This window comes from Carcharodon carcharias, chromosome 9 (genome assembly GCF_017639515.1).
Source record: "Carcharodon carcharias isolate sCarCar2 chromosome 9, sCarCar2.pri, whole genome shotgun sequence".
In the NCBI taxonomy this organism is placed as follows: domain Eukaryota; kingdom Metazoa; phylum Chordata; class Chondrichthyes; order Lamniformes; family Lamnidae; genus Carcharodon; species Carcharodon carcharias.
The window spans coordinates 77,826,978-77,848,328 of NC_054475.1; the positions used below are offsets into that span (position 1 = coordinate 77,826,978).

Below are 21,351 nucleotides of genomic sequence, written 5' to 3' on the forward strand. Positions count from 1 at the left end.
GGTTCATGAATGTGACTCTCTATTGGGTCTGTAGTTCCTGAGTGTGACTCACCATTGGCTCTGGAGCAACTGAGTGTGACTCGCCATTTTGTCTGTGGTTCCTGAGTGTGACTCACCATTGGGTCTGTTGCAACTGAGTGTGACTCGCCATTTAGTCTATGGTTCCTGAGTGGGACTCACCATTGGGTCTGTGGTTCCTGAGTATGACTCTCTATTAGGCCTGTAGTTCATGAATGTGACTCTCTATTGGGCCTGTCGTTCCTGAGTGTGACTCACCATTGGCTCTTTGGTTCCTGAGTATGACTCACCTTTGAGTCTGTGGTTCCTGAGTGTGACTCGCCTTTGTGTCTGTGATTCCTGATTGTGACTCCCATTGGGTTTGTGGTTCCTGATTGTGACTCTCTATTGGGTCTGTAGTTCCTGAGTGTGACTCGCCATTCACTCTGTAGCGCCTGAGTGCGACTCGCCATTGGGTCTATGGTTCCTGAGTGTAACTCACCATTGGGTCTTTGGTTCCTGAGTGTGAGTCTCTATTGGGTCTGTGGTTCCTGAGTGTGACTCTCTATTGAGTCTGTGATTCCTGAGTGTGACTCACCATTGGGTCTGTGGTTCATGAGTGTGACTCTCTATTGGGTCTGTGGTTCCTGAGTGTGACTCGCCTTTGTGTCTGTGATTCCTGATTGTGACTCCAATTGGGTCTGTGGTTCCTGAGTATGACTTGCCATTGGGTGTGTAGTTCCTGAGTGTGACTTTCTATTGGGCCTGTAGTTCATTAATGTGACTCACCATTGGGTCTATGGTTCCTGAGTGTGACTCACCATTAGGTCTGTGGTTCCTGAGTGTGACTCGTCTTTGTATCTGTGGTTTCTGAGTATGACTCGCCTTTGTGTCTGTGGTTCCTGAGGATGACTCCTATTCGGTCTGTGGTTCCTTATTGTGACTCGCCGTTGCTTCTGTGATTTCTGAGTGTGACTCGCATTTGTGTTTGTGATTCCTGAGTGTGACTCCCATTGTGTCTGTGGATCCTGAGTTTGACTCTCTGTTGTGTCTGTGGTTCCTAAGTGTGACTCGCCATTGGCTCTGTAGTTCCTGAGTGCGACTCGCCATTGGGTCTGTGTTTCATGAATTTGACTCTCTATTGGGCCTGTAGTTCCTGATTGTGACTCGCCATTGGCTCAGTAGCAACTGAGTAGAACTCGCCATTTTGTCTGTGGTTCCTGAGTATGACTCGCCTTTGGGTTTGTGGTTCCTGAGTGTGACTCACCTTTGTGTCTGTGATTCCGGAGTGTGACTCCCATTGGGTCTGTGGTTCCTATGTGTGACTCTCTATTGGGTCTGTAGTTCCTGAGTGTGACTCGCCATTGGCTCTGTAGCACCTGAGTGTGACTCACCATTGGGTCTATGGTTCCTGAGTGTGACTCACTATTGGGTCTGTGGTTCCTGAATGTGAGTCTCTATTGGGTCTGTGGTTCCTGAGTGTGACTCTCTATTGTGTCTTTGGTTCCTGAGTGTGACCCACCATTGGGACTGTAGCAACTGAGTGTGACTCGCCATTTGGTCTGTGGTTCCTGAGTGTGACTCACCATTGGGTCTGTAGTTCCTGAGTGTTACTCACCATTGGGTCTGTGGTTTCTGAGTGTGACTCGCCTTTGTGTCTATGATTCCTGAGTGTGACTCCCATTGAGTCAGTGGTTCCTGAGTGTGATTCGCCATTGGGTCTGTGGTTCCTGAGTGTGACTTGCCACTGGTTCTTCAGTTTTTGCGTGTGACTCACCATTGGGTCTGTTGTTCATGAATGTGACTCTATCGGGCCTGTAGTTCCTGACTGTGACTCGCCTTTGCTTCTGTGCTTTCTGAGCGTTACTGGCATTTGTGTCTGCAATTCCTGAGTGTGACTCCCATTGGGGCTGTGGTTCCTGAGTGTGACTCACCATTGGGTCTGTGGTACCTGAGTGTGACTCGCCTTTGTGTCTATGATTCCTTAGTGTGACACCCATTGGGTCTGTGGTTCCTGAGTGTGATTCACCATTGGGTCTGTGGTTCCTGAGTTTTACTCGTCATTGGGTCTGTTGTTCATGAATGTGACTCTCTAATGGGCCTGTAGTTCCTGACTGTGACTCGCCTTTGCTTCTCTAGTTTCTGAGTGTGTCTTGCCATTGGCTCTGTAGTTCCTGAGTGTGACTCGCTATTGGGTCTGTTGTGCATGAATGTGACTCTCTCTTGGGCCTGTAGTTCCTGAGTGTGACTCTCTATTGTGTCTGTGGTTCCTGAGAGTGACTCGCCTTTGTGTCTATTATTCCGCAGTGTGACACCCATTGGGTCTGTGGTTCCTGAGTGTGATTCGCCATTGGGTCTGTGGTTCCTGAGTGTTACTCGTCATTGGGTCTGTTGTTCATGAATTTGACTCTCTATTGGGCCTGTAGTTCCTGACTGTGACTCGCCTTTGCTTCTCTGGTTTCTGAGTGTGACTTGCCATTGGCTCTGTAGTTTCTGAGTGTGACTCGCTATTGGTTCTGTTGTGCATGAATGTGACTCTCTCTTGGGCCTGTAGTTCCTGAGTGTGACTCTCTATTGTGTCTGTGGTTCCTGAGAGTGACTCGCCTTTGTGTGTGTGGTTCCTGAGTGTGATTCGCCATTGGGTCTGTAGTTCCTGAGAGTGACTCACCATTGGGTCTGTTGTTCATGAATATGACTCACTATTGGGCCTGTAGTTCCTGACTGTGACTCGCCTTTGATTCTGTGGTTTCTGATCGTGACTCGCATTTGTGTCTGTGATTCCTGAGTGCGACTCACCATTGGGTCTGTGGTTCATGAATGTGACTCTCTATTGGGTCTGTAGTTTCTGAGTGTGTCTCGCCATTGGCTCTGTAGCAACTGAGTGTGACTCGCCATTTTATCTGTGGTTCCTGAGTGTGACTCACGATTGGGTCTGTGGTTCCTGAGTGTGACTCACCATTGGGTCTGTGGTTCCTGAGTGTGACTCACCATTGGCTCTGTGGTTCCTGAGTATGACTCGCCTTTGGGTATGTGGTTCCTGCGTGTGACTCACCTTTGTGTCTGTGATTCCGGAGTGTGACTCCCATTGGGTCTGTGGTTCCTGTGTGTGACTCTCTGTTCGGTCTGTAGTTCCTGAGTGTGACTCGCCATTGGCTCTGTAGCACCTGAGTGTGACTCACCATTGGGTCTATGGTTCCTGAGTGTGACTCACCATTGGGTCTGTGGTTCCTGAGTGTGAGTCTCTATTGGGTCTGTCGTTCCTGAGTGGGACTCTCTATTGGGTCTGTGGTTCCTGAGTGTGACTCGCCTTTGTGTCTGTGATTCCTGAGTGTGACTCCAATTGGGTCTGTGCTTCCTGAGTGTGAATCGTCTTTGGATCTGTGGTTTCTGAGTATGACTCGCCTTTGTGTCTGTGGTTCCTGAGGATGACTCCTATTGGGTCTGTGGTTCCTGACTGTGACTCGACTTTGCTTCTGTGGTTTCTGAGTGTGACTCCCATTGTGTCTGTGGTTCCTGAGTTTGACTCTCCATTGGGTCTGTGGTTCCTGAGTGTGACTTGCCATTGGCTCTGTAGTTCCTGAGTGCGACTCGCCATTGGGTCTGTGGTTCATGAATGTGACTCTCTATTGGGTCTGTAGTTCCTGAATGTGACTCGCAATTGGCTCTGTAGCAACTGAGTGTGACTCGCCATTTGCTCTGTGGTTCCTGAGTGTGACTCACCATTGGGACTGTAGCACCTTAGTGTGACTCGCCATTTGGTCTGTGGTTCCTGAGTGTGACTCACCATTGGGTCTGTAGTTCCTGAGTGTTACTCACCATTGGGTCTGTGGTTTCTGAGTGTGACTCGCCTTTGTGTCTATGATTCCTGAGTGTGACTCCCATTGAGTCTGTGGTTCCTGAGTGTGATTCGCCATTGGGTCTGTGGTTCCTGAGTGTGACTTGCCACTGGTTCTTCAGTTTTTGCATGTGACTCACCATTGGGTCTGTTGTTCATGAATGTGACTCTATTGGGCCTGTAGTTCCTGACTGTGACTCGCCTTTGCTTCTGTGCTTTCTGAGCGTTACTGGCATTTGTGTCTGCAATTCCTGAGTGTGACTCCCATTGGGGCTGTGGTTCCTGAGTGTGACTCACCATTGGGTCTGTGGTACCCGAGTGTGACTCGCCTTTGTGACTATGATTCCTTAGTGTGACACCCATTGGGTCTGTGGTTCCTGAGTGTGATTCGCCATTGGGTCTGTGGTTCCTGAGTTTTACTCGTCATTGGGTCAGTTGTTCATGAATGTGACTCTCTATTGGGCCTGTAGTTCCTGACTGTGACTCGCCTTTGCTTCTCTGGTTTCTGAGTGTGACTTGCCATTGGCTCTGTAGCACCTGAGTGTGACTCACCATTGGGTCTATGGTTCCTGAGTGTGACTCACTATTGGGTCTGTCGTTCCTGAGTGTGAGTCTCTACTGGGTCTGTGGTTCCTGAGTGTGACTCTCTATTGGGTCTTTGGTTCCTGAGTGTGACTCACCTTTGTGTCTGTGATTCCTGAATGGGACTCCAATTGGGTCTGTGCTTCCTGAGTGTGACTCGTCTTTGGATCTGTGGTTTCTGAGTATGACTCGCCATTGTGTCTGTGGTTCCTGAGGATGACTCCTATTGGGTCTGTGGTTCCTGACTGTGACTAGCCTTTGAATCTGTGGTTTCTCAGTGTGACTCCCATTGTGTCTGTGGTTCCTGAGTTTGACTCTCTATTGGTTCTGTGGTTCCTGAGTGTGACTCGCCATTGGGTCTGTGGTTCATGAATGTGACTCTCTATTGGGTCTGTAGTTCCTGAGTGTGACTCGCCATTGGCTCTGTAGCAACTGAGTGTGACTCGCCATTTGCTCTGTGGTTCCTGAGTGTGACTCACCATTGGGTCTGTAGCAACTGAGTGTGACTCGCCATTTGGTCTGTGGTTCCTGAGTGTGACTCACCATTGGGTCTGTAGTTCCTGAGTGTGACTCACCATTGGGTCTGTGGTTCCTGATTGTGACTCACCATTGGGTCTGTGGTTCCTGAGTGTGACTCGCCTTTGTGTCTATGATTCCTGAGTGTGACGCCGATTGCGTCTGTGGATCCTGAGTGTGCTTCGCCATTGGGTCTGTGGTTCCTGAGTGTGACTCACCATTGGTTCTGTGGTTCCTGAGTGTGACTCGCCATTGGGTCTGTGGTTCATGAATGTGACTCACCATTGGTTCTGTGGTTCCTGAGTGTGACTCGCCATTGGGTCTGTGGTTCATGAATGTGACTCTCTATTGGGTCTGTAGTTCCTGAGTGTGACTCGCCATTGGCTCTGTAGCAACTGAGTGTGACTCGCCATTTGCTCTGTGGTTCCTGAGTGTGACTCACCATTGGGTCTGTAGCAACTGAGTGTGACTCGCCATTTGGTCTGTGGTTCCTGAGTGTGACTCACCATTGGGTCTGTAGTTCCTGAGTGTGACTCACCATTGGGTCTGTGGTTCCTGATTGTGACTCACCATTGGGTCTGTGGTTCCTGAGTGTGACTCGCCTTTGTGTCTATGATTCCTGAGTGTGACGCCGATTGCGTCTGTGGATCCTGAGTGTGCTTCGCCATTGGGTCTGTGGTTCCTGAGTGTGACTTGCCACTGGTTCTGTAGTTTTTGAGTGTGACTCACCATTGGGTCTGTTGTTCATGAATGTGACTCTCTGTTGGGCCTGTAGTTCCTGACTGTGACTCGCCTTTGCTTCTGTGCTTTCTGAGCGTGACTGGCATTTGTGTCTGCAATTCCTGAGTGTGACTCCCATTGGGGCTGTGGTTCCTGACTGTGACTCACCATTGGGTCTGTGGTTCCTGAGTGTGACTCGCCTTTGTGTCAATGATTCCTGAGTGTGACACCCATTGGGTCTGTGGTTCCTGAGTGTGATTCGCCATTGGATCTGTGGTTCCTGAGTGTTACTCATCATTGGGTCTGTTGTTCATGAATGTGACTCTCTATTGGGCCTGTAGTTCCTGACTGTGACTCGCCTTTGCTTCTCTGGTTTCTGAGTGTGACTTGCCATTGGCTCTGTAGTACCTGAGTGTGACTCGCTATTGGGTCTGTTGTGCATGAATGTGACTTTCTCTTGGGCCTGTAGTTCCTTAGTGTGACTCTGTATTGTGCCTGTTTTTCCTGAGAGTGACTCGCCTTTGTGTGTGTGGTTCCTGAGTGTGATTCGCCATTGGGTCTGTAGTTCCTGAGTGTGACTCACCATTGGGTCTGTTGTTCATGAATGAAACTCTCTATTGAGCCTGTAGTTCCTGACTGTGACTCGCCTTTGCTTCTGTGGTTTCTGATCGTGACTCGCATTTGTGTCTGTGATTCCTGAGTGCCACTCACCATTGGGTCTGTGGTTCATGAATGTGACTCTCTATTGGGTCTGTAGTTCCTAAGTGTGACTCACCATTGGCTCTGTAGCAACTGAGTGTGACTCGCCATTTTGTCGGTGGTTCCTGAGTGTGACTCGCCATTGGGTCTGTAGTTCCTGAGTGTGACTCTCTATTGGTTCTGTAGTTCCTGAGTGTGACTCGCCATTGGATTTGTGGTTCCTGAATGTGACTCGCCATTGGGTCTGTAGTTCCTGAGTGTGACTCGCCATTGGGTCTGTGGTTTCTGAGTGTGACTCGCATTTGTGTCTGCAATTCCTGAGTGTGACTCCCATTGTGTCTGTGGTTCCTGAGTGTGACTCTCTATTGGGTCTGTGGTTCCTGAGTGTGACTCGCCATTGGCTCTGTAGTTCCTGTGTGCGACTCACCATTGGGTCTGTGGTTCATGAATGTGACTCTCTATTGGGCCTGTATTTCCTGAGTGCGACTCGCCATTTGGGTCTGTGGTTCCTGAGTGTGTCTCACCATTGGGTCTGTAGCAACTGAGTGTGACTCGCCATTTGGTCTGTGGTTCCTGAGTGTGTCTCACCATTGGGTCTGTAGTTCCTGAGTGTGACTCACCATTGGGTCTGTGGTTCCTGAGTTTGACTCGCCTTTGGGTCTGTGGTTCCTGAGTGTGACTCGCATTTGTGTCTATGATTCCTAAGTGTGACTCCCATTGGGTCTGTGGTTCCTCAGTGTGACTCACCCTTGGGTCTGCAGCAAATCAGTGTGACTCGCCATTTGGTCTGTGTTTCCTGAGTTGGACTCGCCATTGGGTCTGTGGTTCCTGAGCATGACTCTCTATTAGGCCTGTAGTTCATGAATGTGACTCTCTATTGGGCCTGTCGTTCCTGAGTGTGACTCTCTATTGGTTCTTTAGTTCCTGAGTGTGACTCGCCATTGGATTTGTGGTTCCTGAGTGTGACTCGCCATTGGGTCTGTAGTTCCTGAGTGTGACTCGCCATTGGGTCTGTGGTTTATGAGTGTGACTCGCATTTGTGTCTGCAATTCCTGAGTGTGACTCCCATTGTGTCTGTGGTTCCTGAGTGTGACTCTCTATTGTGTCTGTGGTTCCTGAGTGTGACTCGCCATTGGCTCTGTAGTTCCTGAGTGCGACTCACCATTGGGTCTGTGGTTCATGAATGTGACTCTCTATTGGGCCTGTATCTCCTGAGTGTGACTCGCCATTTGGTCTGTGGTTCCTGAGTGTGACTCTCTATTGGGTCTGTGGTTCCGCAGTGTGACTCGCCTTTGTGTCCGTGATTCCTGAGTGTGACTCCAATTGGGTTTGTGGTTCTTCAGTGTGACTCGCTATTGGGTCTGTGGTTTCTTAGTGTGATTCGCATTTGTGTCTGCAATTCCTGAGTGTGACTCCCATTGTGTCTGTGGTTCCTAAGTGTGGCTCTCTATTGTGTCTGTGGTTCCTGAGTGTGACTCGCCATTGGCTCTGTAGTTCCTGAGTGCGACTCACCATTGGGTCTGTGGTTCATGAATGTGACTCTCTATTGGGCCTGTATCTCCTGAGTGTGACTCGCCATTTGGTCTGTGGTTCCTGAGTGTGACTCACCATTGGGTCTGTAGCAACTGAGTGTGACTCGCCATTTGGTCTGTGGTTCCTGAGTGTGACTCTCTATTGGGTCTGTGGTTCCGCAGTGTGACTCGCCTTTGTGTCTGTGATTCCTGAGTGTGACTCCAATTGGGTTTGTGGTTCTTGAGTGTGACTCCCTATTGGGTCTGTGGTTTCTTAGTGTGACTCGCCTTTGTGTCTGTGTTTCCTGAGTGTGACTCCAATTAGGTCTGTGTTTCCTTAGTGTGACTTGCCATTGGGTCTGTAGTTCCTTAGTGTGACTTTCTATTGGGCCTGTAGTTCATGAATGTGACTCTCTATTGGGCCTGTAGTTCCTGAGTGTGACTCACCATTGGGTCTGTGGTTCCTGAGTGTGACTCGCCTTTGGGTCTGTGGTTCCTGAGTGTGACTCACCATTGGCTCTGTAGTTCCTGAGCATGACACGCCATTGTGTCTGTGGTTCCTGAGTGTGACTCGTATTTGGTTCTGTGGTTTCTGAGTATTACTCGCCTTTGTGTCTGTGGTTCCTGAATATGACTCCTATTGGGTCTGTGGTTCCTGACTGTGACTCGCCTTTGCTTCTGTGGTTTCTGAGTGTGACTCGCATTTGTGTCTGTGATTCCTGAGTGTGACTCAGCATTGGGTCTGTGGTTCCTGAGTGTGACTCACCATTGGGTCTGTGTTTCCTGAGTGTAACTCACCATTGGGTCTGTGGTTCCTGAGTGTGACTCACCATTGGGTCTGTGATTCCTGAGTGTGACTCCCATTGTGTCTGTGGTTCCTGAGTGTGACTCTCTATTGGGTCTGTGGTTCCTGAGTGTGACTCGCCATTGGCTCTGTAGTTCCTGAGTGCGACTCGCCATGGGGTCGGTGTTTCATGAATGTGACTCTCTATTGGGCCTGTAGTTCCTGATTGTGACTCGCCATTGGCTCAGTAGCAACTGAGTATAACTCGACATTTTGTCTGTGGTTCCTGAGTATGACTCGCCTTTGGGTTTGTGGTTCCTGAGTGTGACTCACCTTTGTGTCTGTGATTCCGGAGTGTGACTCCCATTGGGTCTGTGGTTCCTCAGTGTGACTCACCCTTGGGTCTGCAGCAAATCAGTGTGACTCGCCATTTGGTCTGTGTTTCCTGAGTCGGACTCGCCATTGGGTCTGTGATTCCTGAGTGTGACTCGTCATTGGGTCTGTGGTTTCTGAGTGTGACTCGCATTTGTGTCTGCAATTCCTGAGTGTGACTCCCATTGTGTCTGTGGTTCCTGAGTGTGACTCTCTATTGGGTCTGTGGTTCCTGAGTGTGGCTCGCCATTGGATCTGTAGTTCCTGTGTGCGACTCACCATTGGGTCTGTGGTTCATGAATGTGACTCTCTATTGGGCCTGTATTTCCTGAGTGCGACTCGCCATTTGGTCTGTGGTTCCTGAGTGTGGCTCACCATTGGGTCTGTAGCAACTGAGTGTGACTCGCCATTTGGTCTGTGGTTCCTGAGTGTGTCTCACCATTGGGTCTGTAGTTCCTGAGTGTGACTCACCATTGGGTCTGTGGTTCCTGAGTTTGACTCGCCTTTGGGTCTGTGGTTCCTGAGTGTGACTCGCATTTGTGTCTATGATTCCTAAGTGTGACTCCCATTGGGTCTTTGGTTCCTCAGTGTGACTCACCCTTGGGTCTGCAGCAAATCAGTGTGACTCGCCATTTGGTCTGTGTTTCCTGAGTTGGACTCGCCATTGGGTCTGTGGTTCCTGAGCATGACTCTCTATTAGGCCTGTAGTTCATGAATGTGACTCTCTATTGGGCCTGTCGTTCCTGAGTGTGACTCTCTATTGGTTCTTTAGTTCCTGAGTGTGACTCGCCATTGGATTTGTGGTTCCTGAGTGTGACTCGCCATTGGGTCTGTAGTTCCTGAGTGTGACTCGCCATTGGGTCTGTGGTTTCTGAGTGTGACTCGCATTTGTGTCTGCAATTCCTGAGTGTGACTCCCATTGTGTCTGTGGTTCCTGAGTGTGACTCTCTATTGTGTCTGTGGTTCCTGAGTGTGACTCGCCATTGGCTCTGTAGTTCCTGAGTGCGACTCACCATTGGGTCTGTGGTTCATGAATGTGACTCTCTATTGGGCCTGTATCTCCTGATTGTGACTCGCCATTTGGTCTGTGGTTCCTGAGTGTGACTCTCTATTGGGTCTGTGGTTCCGCAGTGTGACTCGCCTTTGTGTCCGTGATTCCTGAGTGTGACTCCAATTGGGTTTGTGGTTCTTCAGTGTGACTCCCTATTGGGTCTGTGGTTTCTTAGTGTGATTCGCATTTGTGTCTGCAATTCCTGAGTGTGACTCCCATTGTGTCTGTGGTTCCTAAGTGTGGCTCTCTATTGTGTCTGTGGTTCCTGAGTGTGACTCGCCATTGGCTCTGTAGTTCCTGAGTGCGACTCACCATTGGGTCTGTGGTTCATGAATGTGACTCTCTATTGGGCCTGTATCTCCTGAGTGTGACTCGCCATTTGGTCTGTGGTTCCTGAGTGTGACTCACCATTGGGTCTGTAGCAACTGAGTGTGACTCGCCATTTGGTCTGTGGTTCCTGAGTGTGACTCTCTATTGGGTCTGTGGTTCCGCAGTGTGACTCGCCTTTGTGTCTGTGATTCCTGAGTGTGACTCCAATTGGGTTTGTGGTTCTTGAGTGTGACTCCCTATTGGGTCTGTGGTTTCTTAGTGTGACTCGCCTTTGTGTCTGTGTTTCCTGAGTGTGACTCCAATTAGGTCTGTGTTTCCTTAGTGTGACTTGCCATTGGGTCTGTAGTTCCTTAGTGTGACTTTCTATTGGGCCTGTAGTTCATGAATGTGACTCTCTATTGGGCCTGTAGTTCCTGAGTGTGACTCTCTATTGTGTCTGTGGTTCCTGAGTGTGACTCGCCATTGGCTCTGTAGTTCCTGAGTGCGACTCACCATTGGGTCTGTGGTTCATGAATGTGACTCTCTATTGGGCCTGTATCTCCTGAGTGTGACTCGCCATTTGGTCTGTGGTTCCTGAGTGTGACTCTCTATTGGGTCTGTGGTTCCGCAGTGTGACTCGCCTTTGTGTCCGTGATTCCTGAGTGTGACTCCAATTGGGTTTGTGGTTCTTCAGTGTGACTCCCTATTGGGTCTGTGGTTTCTTAGTGTGATTCGCATTTGTGTCTGCAATTCCTGAGTGTGACTCCCATTGTGTCTGTGGTTCCTAAGTGTGGCTCTCTATTGTGTCTGTGGTTCCTGAGTGTGACTCGCCATTGGCTCTGTAGTTCCTGAGTGCGACTCACCATTGGGTCTGTGGTTCATGAATGTGACTCTCTATTGGGCCTGTATCTCCTGAGTGTGACTCGCCATTTGGTCTGTGGTTCCTGAGTGTGACTCACCATTGGGTCTGTAGCAACTGAGTGTGACTCGCCATTTGGTCTGTGGTTCCTGAGTGTGACTCTCTATTGGGTCTGTGGTTCCGCAGTGTGACTCGCCTTTGTGTCTGTGATTCCTGAGTGTGACTCCAATTGGGTTTGTGGTTCTTGAGTGTGACTCCCTATTGGGTCTGTGGTTTCTTAGTGTGACTCGCCTTTGTGTCTGTGTTTCCTGAGTGTGACTCCAATTAGGTCTGTGTTTCCTTAGTGTGACTTGCCATTGGGTCTGTAGTTCCTTAGTGTGACTTTCTATTGGGCCTGTAGTTCATGAATGTGACTCTCTATTGGGCCTGTAGTTCCTGAGTGTGACTCACCATTGGGTCTGTGGTTCCTGAGTGTGACTCGCCTTTGGGTCTGTGGTTCCTGAGTGTGACTCACCATTGGCTCTGTAGTTCCTGAGCATGACACGCCATTGTGTCTGTGGTTCCTGAGTGTGACTCGTATTTGGTTCTGTGGTTTCTGAGTATTACTCGCCTTTGTGTCTGTGGTTCCTGAATATGACTCCTATTGGGTCTGTGGTTCCTGACTGTGACTCGCCTTTGCTTCTGTGGTTTCTGAGTGTGACTCGCATTTGTGTCTGTGATTCCTGAGTGTGACTCACCATTGGGTCTGTGGTTCCTGAGTGTGACTCACCATTGGGTCTGTGTTTCCTGAGTGTAACTCACCATTGGGTCTGTGGTTCCTGAGTGTGACTCACCATTGGGTCTGTGATTCCTGAGTGTGACTCCCATTGTGTCTGTGGTTCCTGAGTGTGACTCTCTATTGGGTCTGTGGTTCCTGAGTGTGACTCGCCATTGGCTCTGTAGTTCCTGAGTGCGACTCGCCATGGGGTCGGTGTTTCATGAATGTGACTCTCTATTGGGCCTGTAGTTCCTGATTGTGACTCGCCATTGGCTCAGTAGCAACTGAGTATAACTCGACATTTTGTCTGTGGTTCCTGAGTATGACTCGCCTTTGGGTTTGTGGTTCCTGAGTGTGACTCACCTTTGTGTCTGTGATTCCGGAGTGTGACTCCCATTGGGTCTGTGGTTCCTCAGTGTGACTCACCCTTGGGTCTGCAGCAAATCAGTGTGACTCGCCATTTGGTCTGTGTTTCCTGAGTCGGACTCGCCATTGGGTCTGTGATTCCTGAGTGTGACTCGTCATTGGGTCTGTGGTTTCTGAGTGTGACTCGCATTTGTGTCTGCAATTCCTGAGTGTGACTCCCATTGTGTCTGTGGTTCCTGAGTGTGACTCTCTATTGGGTCTGTGGTTCCTGAGTGTGGCTCGCCATTGGATCTGTAGTTCCTGTGTGCGACTCACCATTGGGTCTGTGGTTCATGAATGTGACTCTCTATTGGGCCTGTATTTCCTGAGTGCGACTCGCCATTTGGTCTGTGGTTCCTGAGTGTGGCTCACCATTGGGTCTGTAGCAACTGAGTGTGACTCGCCATTTGGTCTGTGGTTCCTGAGTGTGTCTCACCATTGGGTCTGTAGTTCCTGAGTGTGACTCACCATTGGGTCTGTGGTTCCTGAGTTTGACTCGCCTTTGGGTCTGTGGTTCCTGAGTGTGACTCGCATTTGTGTCTATGATTCCTAAGTGTGACTCCCATTGGGTCTTTGGTTCCTCAGTGTGACTCACCCTTGGGTCTGCAGCAAATCAGTGTGACTCGCCATTTGGTCTGTGTTTCCTGAGTTGGACTCGCCATTGGGTCTGTGGTTCCTGAGCATGACTCTCTATTAGGCCTGTAGTTCATGAATGTGACTCTCTATTGGGCCTGTCGTTCCTGAGTGTGACTCTCTATTGGTTCTTTAGTTCCTGAGTGTGACTCGCCATTGGATTTGTGGTTCCTGAGTGTGACTCGCCATTGGGTCTGTAGTTCCTGAGTGTGACTCGCCATTGGGTCTGTGGTTTCTGAGTGTGACTCGCATTTGTGTCTGCAATTCCTGAGTGTGACTCCCATTGTGTCTGTGGTTCCTGAGTGTGACTCTCTATTGTGTCTGTGGTTCCTGAGTGTGACTCGCCATTGGCTCTGTAGTTCCTGAGTGCGACTCACCATTGGGTCTGTGGTTCATGAATGTGACTCTCTATTGGGCCTGTATCTCCTGATTGTGACTCGCCATTTGGTCTGTGGTTCCTGAGTGTGACTCTCTATTGGGTCTGTGGTTCCGCAGTGTGACTCGCCTTTGTGTCCGTGATTCCTGAGTGTGACTCCAATTGGGTTTGTGGTTCTTCAGTGTGACTCCCTATTGGGTCTGTGGTTTCTTAGTGTGATTCGCATTTGTGTCTGCAATTCCTGAGTGTGACTCCCATTGTGTCTGTGGTTCCTAAGTGTGGCTCTCTATTGTGTCTGTGGTTCCTGAGTGTGACTCGCCATTGGCTCTGTAGTTCCTGAGTGCGACTCACCATTGGGTCTGTGGTTCATGAATGTGACTCTCTATTGGGCCTGTATCTCCTGAGTGTGACTCGCCATTTGGTCTGTGGTTCCTGAGTGTGACTCACCATTGGGTCTGTAGCAACTGAGTGTGACTCGCCATTTGGTCTGTGGTTCCTGAGTGTGACTCTCTATTGGGTCTGTGGTTCCGCAGTGTGACTCGCCTTTGTGTCTGTGATTCCTGAGTGTGACTCCAATTGGGTTTGTGGTTCTTGAGTGTGACTCCCTATTGGGTCTGTGGTTTCTTAGTGTGACTCGCCTTTGTGTCTGTGTTTCCTGAGTGTGACTCCAATTAGGTCTGTGTTTCCTTAGTGTGACTTGCCATTGGGTCTGTAGTTCCTTAGTGTGACTTTCTATTGGGCCTGTAGTTCATGAATGTGACTCTCTATTGGGCCTGTAGTTCCTGAGTGTGACTCACCATTGGGTCTGTGGTTCCTGAGTGTGACTCGCCTTTGGGTCTGTGGTTCCTGAGTGTGACTCACCATTGGCTCTGTAGTTCCTGAGCATGACTCGCCATTGTGTCTGTGGTTCCTGAGTGTGACTCGTATTTGGTTCTGTGGTTTCTGAGTATTACTCGCCTTTGTGTCTGTGGTTCCTGAATATGACTCCTATTGGGTCTGTGGTTCCTGACTGTGACTCGCCTTTGCTTCTGTGGTTTCTGAGTGTGACTCGCATTTGTGTCTGTGATTCCTGAGTGTGACTCACCATTGGGTCTGTGGTTCCTGAGTGTGACTCAACATTGGGTCTGTGTTTCCTGAGTGTAACTCACCATTGGGTCTGTGGTTCCTGAGTGTGACTCACCATTGGGTCTGTGATTCCTGAGTGTGACTCCCATTGTGTCTGTGGTTCCTGAGTGTGACTCTCTATTGGGTCTGTGGTTCCTGAGTGTGACTCGCCATTGGCTCTGTAGTTCCTGAGTGCGACTCGCCATTGGGTCTGTGTTTCATGAATGTGACTCTCTATTGGGCCTGTAGTTCCTGATTGTGACTCGCCATTGGCTCAGTAGCAACTGAGTATAACTCGACATTTTGTCTGTGGTTCCTGAGTATGACTCGCCTTTGGGTTTGTGGTTCCTGAGTGTGACTCACCTTTGTGTCTGTGATTCCGGAGTGTGACTCCCATTGGGTCTGTGGTTCCTCAGTGTGACTCACCCTTGGGTCTGCAGCAAATCAGTGTGACTCGCCATTTGGTCTGTGTTTCCTGAGTCGGACTCGCCATTGGGTCTGTGGTTCCTGAGCATGACTATTAGGCCTGTAGTTCATGAATGTGACTCTCTATTGGGCCTGTCGTTCCTGAGTGTGACTCTCTATTGGTTCTTTAGTTCCTGAGTGTGACTCGCCATTGGATTTGTGGTTCCTGAGTGTGACTTGCCATTGGGTCTGTAGTTCCTGAGTGTGACTCGCCATTGGGTCTGTGGTTTCTGAGTGTGACTCGCATTTGTGTCTGCAATTCCTGAGTGTGACTCCCATTGTGTCTGTGGTTCCTGAGTGTGACTCTCTATTGTGTCTGTGGTTCCTGAGTGTGACTCGCCATTGGCTCTGTAGTTCCTGAGTGCGACTCACCATTGGGTCTGTGGTTCATGAGTGTGACTCTCTATTGGGCCTGTATCTCCTGAGTGTGACTCGCCATTTGGTCTGTGGTTCCTGAGTGTGACTCTCTATTGGGTCTGTGGTTCCGCAGTGTGACTCGCCTTTGTGTCCGTGATTCTTGAGTGTGACTCCAATTGGGTTTGTGGTTCTTCAGTGTGACTCCCTATTGGGTCTGTGGTTTCTTAGTGTGATTCGCATTTGTGTCTGCAATTCCTGAGTGTGACTCCCATTGTGTCTGTGGTTCCTAAGTGTGGCTCTCTATTGTGTCTGTGGTTCCTGAGTGTGACTCGCCATTGGCTCTGTAGTTCCTGAGTGCGACTCACCATTGGGTCTGTGGTTCATGAATGTGACTCTCTATTGGGCCTGTATCTCCTGAGTGTGACTCGCCATTTGGTCTGTGGTTCCTGAGTGTGACTCACCATTGGGTCTGTAGCAACTGAGTGTGACTCGCCATTTGGTCTGTGGTTCCTGAGTGTGACTCTCTATTGGGTCTGTGGTTCCGCAGTGTGACTCGCCTTTGTGTCTGTGATTCCTGAGTGTGACTCCAATTGGGTTTGTGGTTCTTGAGTGTGACTCCCTATTGGGTCTGTGGTTTCTTAGTGTGACTCGCCTTTGTGTCTGTGTTTCCTGAGTGTGACTCCAATTAGGTCTGTGTTTCCTTAGTGTGACTTGCCATTGGGTCTGTAGTTCCTTAGTGTGACTTTCTATTGGGCCTGTAGTTCATGAATGTGACTCTCTATTGGGCCTGTAGTTCCTGAGTGTGACTCACCATTGGGTCTGTGGTTCCTGAGTGTGACTCGCCTTTGGGTCTGTGGTTCCTGAGTGTGACTCACCATTGGCTCTGTAGTTCCTGAGCATGACTCGCCATTGTGTCTGTGGTTCCTGAGTGTGACTCGTATTTGGTTCTGTGGTTTCTGAGTATTACTCGCCTTTGTGTCTGTGGTTCCTGAATATGACTCCTATTGGGTCTGTGGTTCCTGACTGTGACTCGCCTTTGCTTCTGTGGTTTCTGAGTGTGACTCGCATTTGTGTCTGTGATTCCTGAGTGTGACTCAGCATTGGGTCTGTGGTTCCTGAGTGTGACTCACCATTGGGTCTGTGGTTCCTCAGTGTGACTCGCCTTTGGGTCTGTGGTTCCTGAGTGTGACTCACCATTGGCTCTGTAGTTCCTGAGCATGACTCGCCATTGTGTCTCTGGTTCCTGAGTGTGACTCGTCTTTGGTTCTGTGGTTTCTGAGTATTACTCGCCTTTGTGTCTGTGGTTCCTGAATATGACTCCTATTGGGTCTGTGGTTCCTGACTGTGACTCGCCTTTGCTTCTGTGGTTTCTGAGTGTGACTCGCATTTGTGTCTGTGATTCCTGAGTGTGACTCACCATTGGGTCTGTAGTTCGTGAGTGTGACTCACCATTGGGTCTGTGTTTCCTGAGTGTAACTCACCATTGGGTCTGTGGTTCCTGAGTGTGACTCACCATTGCGTCTGTGATTCCTGAGTGTGACTCTCTATTGGGTCTGTGGTTCCTGAGTGTGACTCGCCATTGACTCTGTAGTTCCTGAGTGCGACTCGCCATTGGGTCTGTGTTTCATGAATGTGACTCTCTATTGGGCCTGTAGTTCCTGATTGTGACTCACCATTGGCTCAGTAGCAACTGAGTAGAACGCGCCATTTTGTCTGTGGTTCCTGAGTATGACTCGCCTTTGGGTTTGTGGTTCCTGAGTGTGACTCACCTTTGTGTCTGTGATTCTGGAGTGTGACTCCCATTGGGTCTGTGGTTCCTGTGTGTGACTCTCTATTGGGTCTGTAGTTCCTGACTGTGACTCGCCATTGGCTCTGTAGCACCTGAGTGTGACTCACCATTGGGTCTATGGTTCCTGAGTGTGACTCACTATTGGGTCTGTGGTTCCTGAGTGTGAGTCTCTATTGGGTCTGTGGTTCCTGAGTGTGACTCTCTATTGGGTCTTTGGTTCCTGAGTGTGACTCACCTTTGTGTCTGTGATTCCTGAGTGTGACTCCAATTGGGTCTGTGCTTCCTGAGTGTGACTCGTCTTTGGATCTGTGGTTTCTGAGTATGACTCGCCATTGTGTCTGTAGTTCCTGAGGATGACTCCTATTGGGTCTGTGGTTCCTGACTGTGACTCGCCTTTGAATCTGTGGTTTCTGAGTGTGACTCCCATTGTGTCTGTGGTTCCTGAGTTTGACTCTCTATTGGTTCTGTGGTTCCTGAGTGTGACTCGCCATTGGCTCTGTAGTTCCTGAGTGCGACTCGCCATTGGGTCTGTGGTTCATGAATGTGACTCTCTATTGGGTCTGTAGTTCCTGAGTGTGACTCGCCATTGGCTTTGTAGCAACTGAGTGTGACTCGCCATTTGCTCTGTGGTTCCTGAGTGTGACTCCCATTGGGTCTGTGGTTCCTCAGTGTGACTCACCCTTGGGTCTGCAGCAAATCAGTGTGACTCGCCATTTGGTCTGTGTTTCCTGAGTCGGACTCGCCATTGGGTCTGTGGTTCCTGAGCATGACTCTCTATTAGGCCTATAGTTCATGAATGTGACTCTCTATTGGGCCTGTCGTTCCTGAGTGTGACTCTCTATTGGTTCTTTAGTTCCTGAGTGTGACTCGCCATTGGATTTGTGGTTCCTGAGTGTGACTCGCCATTGGGTCTGTATTTCCTGAGTGTGACTCGCCATTGGGTCTGTGGTTTCTGAGTGTGACTCGCATTTGTGTCTGCAATTCCTGAGTGTGACTCCCATTGTGTCTGTGGTTCCTGAGTGTGACTCTCTATTGTGTCTGTGGTTCCTGAGTGTGACTCGCCATTGGCTCTGTAGTTCCTGAGTGCGACTCACCATTGGGTCTGTGGTTCATGAATGTGACTCTCTATTGGGCCTGTATTTCCTGAGTGTGACTCGCCATTTGGTCTGTGGTTCCTGAGTGTGACTCACCATTGGGTCTGTAGCAACTGAGTGTGACTCGCCATTTGGTCTGTGGTTCCTGAGTGTGACTCTCTATTGGGTCTGTGGTTCCGCAGTGTGACTCGCCTTTGTGTCTTTGATTCCTGAGTGTGACTCCAATTGGGTTTGTGGTTCTTGAGTGTGACTCCCTATTGGGTCTGTGGTTTCTTATTGTGACTCGCCTTTGTGTCTGTGTTTCCTGAGTGTGACTCCAATTAGGTCTGTGTTTCCTTAGTGTGACTTGCCATTGGGTCTGTAGTTCCTTAGTGTGACTTTCTATTGGGCCTGTAGTTCATGAATGTGACTCTCTATTGGGCCTGTAGTTCCTGATTGTGACTCGCCATTGGCTCAGTAGCAACTGAGTATAACTCGCCATTTTGTCTGTGGTTCCTGAGTATGACTCGCCTTTGGGTTTGTGGTTCCTGAGTGTGACTCCCATTGGTTCTGTGGTTCCTGTGTGTGACTCTCTATTGGGTCTGTAGTTCCTGAGTGTGACTCGCCATTGGCTCTGTAGCACCTGAGTGTGACTCACCATTGGGTCTATGGTTCCTGAGTGTGACTCACTATTGGGTCTGTGGTTCCTGAGTGTGAGTCTCTATTGGGTCTGTGGTTCCTGAGTGTGACTCTCTATTGGGTCTTTGATTCCTGAGTGTGACTCACCTTTGTGTCTGTGATTCCTGAGTGTGACTCCAATTGGGTCTGTGCTTCCTGAGTGTGACTCGTCTTTGGATCTGTGGTTTCTGAGTATGACTCGCCATTGTGTCTGTAGTTCCTGAGGATGACTCCTATTGGGTATGTGGTTTCTGACTGTGACTCGCCTTTGAATCTGTGGTTTCTGAGTGTGACTCCCATTGTGTCTGTGGTTCCTGAGTTTGACTCTCTATTGGTTCTGTGGTTCCTGAGTGTGACTCGCCATTGGCTCTGTAGTTCCTGAGTGCGACTCGCCATTGGGTCTGTGGTTCATGAATGTGACTCTCTATTGGGTCTGTAGTTCCTGAGTGTGACTCGCCATTGGCTCTGTAGCAACTGAGTGTGACTCGCCATTTGCTCTGTGGTTCCTGAGTGTGACTCACCATTGGGTCTGTAGCAACTGAGTGTGACTCGCCATTTGGTCTGTGGTTCCTGAGTGTGACTCACCATTGGGTCTGTAGTCCCTGAGTGTGACTCACCATTGGGTCTGTGGTTCCTGATTGTGACTCACCATTGGGTCTGTGGTTCCTGAGTGTGACTCGCCTTTGTGTCTATGATTCCTGAGTGTGACTCCCATTGCGTCTGTGGTTCCTGAGTGTGCTACGCCATTGGGTCTGTGGTTCCTGAGTGTGACTTGCCACTGGTTCTGTAGTTTTTGAGTGTGACTCACCATTGGGTCTGTTGTTCATGAATGTGACTCTCTGTTGGGCCTGTAGTTCCTGACTGTGACTCGCCTTTGCTTCTGTGCTTTCTGAGCGTGACTGGCATTTGTGTCTGCAATTCCTGAGTGTGACTCCCATTGGGGCTGTGGTTCCTGAGTGTGACTCACCATTGGGTCTGTGGTTCCTGAGTGTGACTCGCCTTTGTGTCAATGATTCCTGAGTGTGACACCCATTGGGTCTGTGGTTCCTGAGTGTGTTCGCCATTGGATCTGTGGTTCCTGAGTGTTACTCGTCATTGGGTCTGTTGTTCATGAATGTGACTCTCTATTGGGCCTGTAGTTCCTGACTGTGACTCGCCTTTGCTTCTCTGGTTTCTGAGTGTGACTTGCCATTGGCTCTGTAGTACCTGGGTGTGACTCGCTATTGTGTCTGTTGTGCATGAATGTGACTTTCTCTTGGGCCTGTAGTTCCTGAGTGTGACTCTCTATTGTGCCTGTGTTTCCTGAGAGAGACTCGCCTTTGTGTGTGTGGTTCCTGAGTGTGATTCGCCATAGGGTCTGTAGTTCCAGAGTGTGACTCACCATTGGGTCTGTTGTTCATGAATGAAACTCTCTATTGAGCCTGTAGTTCCTGACTGTGACTCGCCTTTGCTTCTGTGGTTTCTGATCGTGACTCGCATTTGTGTCTGTGATTCCTGAGTGCCACTCACCATTGGGTCTGTGGTTCATGAATGTGACTCTCTATTGGGTATGTAGTTCCTGAGTGTGACTCACCATTGGCTCTGTAGCAACTGAGTGTGACTCGCCATTTTGTCTGTGGTTCCTGAGTGTGACTCGCCATTGGGTCTGTAGTTCCTGAGTGTGACTCTCTATTGGTTCTGTAGTTCCTGAGTGTGACTCGCCATTGGATTTGTGGTTCCTGAGTGTGACTCGCCATTGGCTCTGTAGTTCCTGTGTGCGACTCACCATTGGGTCTGTGGTTCATGAATGTGACTCTCTATTGGGCCTGTATTTCCTGAGTGCGACTCGCCATTTGGTCTGTGGTTCCTGAGTGTGACTCACCATTGGGTCTGTAGCAACTGAGTGTGACTCGCCATTTGGTCTGTGGTTCCTGAGTGTGTCTCACCATTGGGTCTGTAGTTCCTGAGTGTGACTCACCATTGGGTCTGTGGTTCCTGAGTTTGACTCGCCTTTGGGTCTGTGGTTCCTGAGTGTGACTCGCATTTGTGTCTATGATTCCTAAGTGTGACTCCCATTGGGTCTGTGGTTCCTCAGTGTGACTCACCCTTGGGTCTGCAGCAAATCAGTGTGACTCGCCATTTGGTCTGTGTTTCCTGAGTCGGACTCGCCATTGGGTCTGTGGTTCCTGAGCATGACTCTCTATTAGGCCTGTAGTTCATGAATGTGACTCTCTATTGGGCCTGTCGTTCCTGAGTGTGACTCTCTATTGGTTCTTTAGTTCCTGAGTGTGACTCGCCATTGGATTTGTGGTTCCTGAGTGTGACTCGCCATTGGGTCTGTATTTCCTGAGTGTGACTCGCCATTGGGTCTGTGGTTTCTGAGTGTGACTCGCATTTGTGTCTGCAATTCCTGAGTGTGACTCCCATTGTGTCTGTGGTTCCTGAGTGTGACTCTCTATTGTGTCTGTGGTTCCTGAGTGTGACTCGCCATTGGCTCTGT

General features: G+C 49.6%; 1 protein-coding gene across 2 annotated transcripts in view; it reads right to left on the bottom strand.

The window, feature by feature from the left end:
- btk (Bruton agammaglobulinemia tyrosine kinase) overlaps nucleotides 1-21,351 on the bottom strand; it is a 424,430-nt gene that overhangs the window by 161,979 nt on the left and 241,100 nt on the right. The gene's annotated exons all lie outside the window — the stretch shown is intronic.